Source organism: Salvelinus sp. IW2-2015, linkage group LG34 (assembly GCF_002910315.2).
Source record: "Salvelinus sp. IW2-2015 linkage group LG34, ASM291031v2, whole genome shotgun sequence".
Taxonomy (NCBI): domain Eukaryota; kingdom Metazoa; phylum Chordata; class Actinopteri; order Salmoniformes; family Salmonidae; genus Salvelinus; species Salvelinus sp. IW2-2015.
Window position 1 is genome coordinate 2,033,086 of NC_036873.1, and position 5,275 is coordinate 2,038,360.

Sequence of the window (5,275 nt, forward strand, 5' to 3'; positions counted from 1 at the left end):
TGGCACCCAAAGAGATACCCCCTCTAAATCCTCCACCCAAACCTCCCTCGCCTCCCTCTTTTCTCTAAAAAGGGGAGGGTCCAGGCTTGTGCTGTGTTTAGCGCCGACTAGCTGAAACAAACAGTAAAATGTAGAAATATCTCAAACTGAACTAAACCTAATACTACCACTGTGGGGCCTGAAAATCAAACAAAACGGCTCCAACTGACGCAAATGTTTGTCTCATGTGCTATACAGCGTTGAATGGACTGTGGACTCTCTTGAAAAGAGAGAAAAAAGTCAAAACTCTCGGTTTGTGAAAGGGGAAAAAAAGTTTTTTTTTTTTAAATAGACTTCCTGAATTTGCTTTCGGAAAACATATTTTAAAAAGAAAGAAGGAATGTGTTTACATACGCATACCACTACAACACGTCTGGACTAATAGAAAAAAAGCCTTCTGGTTTCTTACAAAGGACAAACGTCTATAATCTGATTCTACATCCTGACGACTGACCTTTGACCTTTGCGTACTGAAAAAGGTAGTGTTGATGTTCGAAGTAGGACCACGGGTCTCCAATGGTGTAACAAGACAGTTAAAACCACTTGTTGAACCACTTGGTTGTTCTTCTGCTTTTCTTTCCAAAAGGACAAAACAGCTCCCACCAAGTGACACCTTTACCAATACTAGATCAAAGTGGGACGTTTTGGGAATCGGGAGGTTTTGTGCGTGTGTCTGTCTGTCTGTCTGTCTGTCTGTCTGTCTGTCTGTCTGTCTGTCTGTCTGTCTGTTGTCTGTGTCTGTCTGTCTGTCTGTCTGTCTGTCTGTCTGTCTGTCTGTCTGTCTGTCTGTCTGTCTGTCTGTCTGTCTGTCTGTCTGTCTGTCTGTCTGTCTGTCTGTGTGTGTGTGTGTGTGTGTGTGTGGTGTGGTGTGTGTGTGTGTGTGTGTGTATACAATGGAGACAATTTGTGTGTGTATGTATGGAGGAAGTTAATCAATTAAATGAAATGAAAGAATCATATCCAACCAATCTTTTGAAAAACAATGTGAGACAGTATCTTTCTGCAGCAGTGAGAACTGAACAGAACCAAATACGAGCCTCTTGACTTGAACAGAGACAACACCACCATAATCCAAGGGGACCATTTAACATCATGCTCGTAAATGTATTCCTCCAACTTCACTTTTTATCCTAAACATGGCTTGAAAGCCAGATATTACAAACACAATCACATCAAACGGTTCATTAGATAGAGCAAAGGGGCAGAGTTTAGCTCGAGTTCCGGAGGGGAAAAAAGAGAGAGAATAAACCTGGGAAAAGCCTAGAAACGGCTCTATGTGCACTCTGGGTAATTTTTTCCGATATAACCTAAATGGCTAGTGAGTGTAGTGTAAAGGAGTTGCCAGGGCGATGTTGTGATGATCTCAACCACACTTGAGGAAACTTTGCCAGTCACACGAGCTCTACATCCCAAGGAGCCATACCCAAACGCAGATTAGCGTTTTTCGTCATGAATGTTGCTCTGGAGGCAGCTCTGCAGAGTGGTCACTAGCTGGCACAGCCATAAAGTCATAACATTAACACCAACCTTAACCACACTACTAACCCTAATGCCTAATCCTATCCTTGAATTAAGACCAAAAAGCTAATTTTAGTTTTCATGGATTTTTCCAATATAGCCAACTTTGACTTTCCAAGCTGGCCTAAGGGGAAATCGCTCAGTTCTGCCTCTAGGACAAGACTCATGAAAATAAGTGTCAACCTGCTACCCAAACAGAAGATTACAACACCCTTTCTCAAATGTATCTCATGTTTCCACGTTGCTTTTTCAGTCAATGTGACCGCCTCATACAGTAGTTTAAATCTGTTTCTTTTGTAAACAGATTGTAAAAAAAGACTTGACGAATGAGAAAGTATTGTTTTTGCTTTATGATTTTTTCAATATATATATATATATCAATCATTGAATTGTATTGCCTAGCTTATTTTTCTATTCATGTGTGTGACAAGGTGGACAGAAGATGGAAGGACTTATACTCCCAGGTTGTTTGCGTGTTGGTTTTACTACGTTGTTGTCAGATTTTCTCTGGTGTTATTGGTTGGTCTTGGTCTGTACCATGTGCCATTTATTCTGCAGGGGGACTCCTAGTTGATCCTACCCCTGCTGTATCACATTGCTACTATGATGCCCCCCTCTACCCCATCGTCAGCCAAAAGTGCAGTAGCCCAGCCACATACAGTGGCTTAAAGTCAGGACTAAACATTCTGAGTTTTCCTTTTGAATTTGCTGATCTCTCAAAATAACACTTCCTCAAAATACACTTTTATTGCTGTTCTGTTTTACTAAGTAGAATGTTCCAGTCTAACAATGTGTTAGACACCTCCTATTAGAGCGGACACACAAGTACTACAAGGAGGGGAGCATATGGTGTTTCGGGGTTGAAAAAGGGGTCATCCCACAAACATGCAGGAAGCAGTGTGTTCTGGKTATTGTTTGCATGCTTACAAAGTAAAACGCCCATCCATCCGTCAGTCATTGTTTCCCATCCATGTTAGAACAGACATTTACATGTCTACATGGTTAAATGCTTCTGTATTAAATTGCACTACAATGTAACAGCGTTATTGCTTAATGCTTAGTCCATACAATAACCTTAAAGTGCTGGTTGATGCCAGGCCATAGACTTTATGTCTGTCCTCTAGGTAGAAGCTTCCCCTTAGGCACAGATCTAGGATCAGCCTCCAACTCCAATCCTACTTAACCATTAGGGGGTAAAACACAAAACTGGCCTTAGATCAGTGTCTCTAAAGGCATCATACCTACCTTCCGCTTTGTCTGAAGACGGTGATTAGGTAGAGGAATTTCCTTTCTCAAAGAACTTCCTGACTTTAGAAGGAGAGGCTCATGGGATTGGGACCACTGCTGACCGTAACGCTGAGTCGTGCACCAGCATCGTTATAAATATTATATTGCCGCCATTTTGTTTTTAGAAGTGATGAAGAAGGAGAATGATGTCTATAGTGATGTCACCACTAGCATCACCACAGCCACCTCTCACCCTATCACAAAAAACACACGTCTGTTTAGCGATGTCACACAGTTTACAGATCTGAAGGGACAGCAAACACTGCAACGTTGAGACAACGTTGTGTGGTGGTTGTGTGTTAGCTGGGAATTTGAGCAAAGAAAATATGTATTTTTATTTTTGTTAAGACCCTGTTGTCCAGAGTCACAGGTTAGCTGATGTTTTGGGTTTGGAGATTGAGGGAATTTGATAAAGATTTTTCTATGTATTTTGTCATTTGTTTTCTTTCTCTGAAAATGAAACAGACGGGCGATAAGTGATCTAATTGTGACGTGTCAGTCAGTCCTCTCTTTGTAAAGAAGTTACAACATATCTTTTTAATTTATTTAGAGATTTGTTCATTTTTTTCTTATTTTTTTTCAATCTACATCCTCCGCGAAAGTTTCATCATAATGATATTGTTTTTATATAAACAAACATTGCTGTTTTAGAGTGCAATTAAAGTGCAATTTTAATGTAAGCTCCGAAAGGTCATTTCCGGGGATGCAATCCCTTTTATCTCCCAGATGTTAAAGATCCAACAGAGATCAATCATGATAACAATAAACATGTCATACTGTGAAGGTTTCTGAAGCTCGGCTCGAACTGCTCTTTATTTACTCTCAACGTACTGGATCGACACACACACACGCGCACCTATCACACTCTAATCCTCATGTTTGCTTTTAGCACCTGCTAAAAGTCCATTTTTAATTCAACAGATGCAAATGCTTGCTCCATAATCGCCATCCCTATTACCGAACGTGATGGGCCGACCGGATCAATCCATCCACCTTTGTTTTAATGTATTTATTGTAGGAAGATAGAAATCTCCTCTCACCTGCTTCATTATTATATCTCCTTGAAAGATGCTTTCAAAAAGAGAATAACTGTATGATAGCGTGAACATAATACATAAAGGAATGGCCATAGAAATTAAAACGCCTCGTGTATCTGACCTGTTCATTGGTTACATTATAAAGGCTTGGGATACACTGTGTGTGTGTTCTATTTTTAACATACTCACTCAGAACATGGAATATACATACAGTTTATTAGGTACACCCACATAGTAACCCTTTTGCCTTCAGAACAGCCTGAATTCTTCGGGACATGKATTCTTCAAGGTGTGGCATTCAAACATTGTTCAATTTGTATCAAGGGACCTAACGTGTGCCAGGAAGATCTTTCCCACACCATTGACACCAGGCAGGATAAGGCCAAATCCTGACTCCGCCATCAGCATGACACAACAGGTACAGGGATTTGTCGGACCAGGTAATGTATTTCCACTCCTCAATTGTGCAGGGTTGGTGACCGCGTGCCCGCAGGAGCAGCGGTTCTTCTTGTTTTTAGCTGATCTGAGTGGAACCCGGCCTGGTTGTCTGCTGCAGTAGCCCATCCGTGACAAGGACCGACGAGTTGTGCGTTCCGAGATGCCGTTCTGGCCACCGCTGTTGTACTGCACCGTTACAGTATTTGCCTGTTTGTGGCCCGGCTGTTAGCTTGCACGATTCGTGCCATTCTCCTTCAACCTCTCAACAACAAGCTGTTTTCACCCACAGGACTGCCGCCGACTGGATGTTTTTTGTTTGACGCACCATTCTCGGTAAACCCTAGACACTGTCGTGCGTGAAGAGCCCAGGAGGGCGGCCGTGTCTGAGATACTGGAACCGGCGTGCCGGTTGTATAGCAAGCCACGGCCACATGACTGTAGGAGCGAAACATTTTCAAGAACGGGATGGTGTACCTAATAAACTGACCACTGAGTGTATATGTTCATAGGTGTTATATAATCTACTGTTGGTGGTACCACTGAGACACAGCTCTTACTGGCGAACGTGCGTAAAGACGGCAGAACTCCGATTGGACGTCACAGTTGTAGCACTATCCACTGAGTTGTTAAACTACAGCGTGCAATATGGTTCAATGTGCCAATAAATCAACACAAACTTTTTCGGTTTTATCAATTTGCCGGTGTGTTGAAGCTAAAATTGGAGTCATGCATACTGTACCAATGACCATACAAAAAAGAATAACAGAGAACAATGTACAATACGGTGAAGTTGGCAGAACGAGGAATGCATGGGGGCTGCCATCTTTATGAACCTCCGTTATTGCCGTAAAAGTCATCTCCTGCTTGATCTGCACTGATTTTGAAAAACAAAAAACTGAGAATGTGAAAGGCAACCTAATGATGAGCTTCCACCATATTGTTTTCACCTGTCAAGT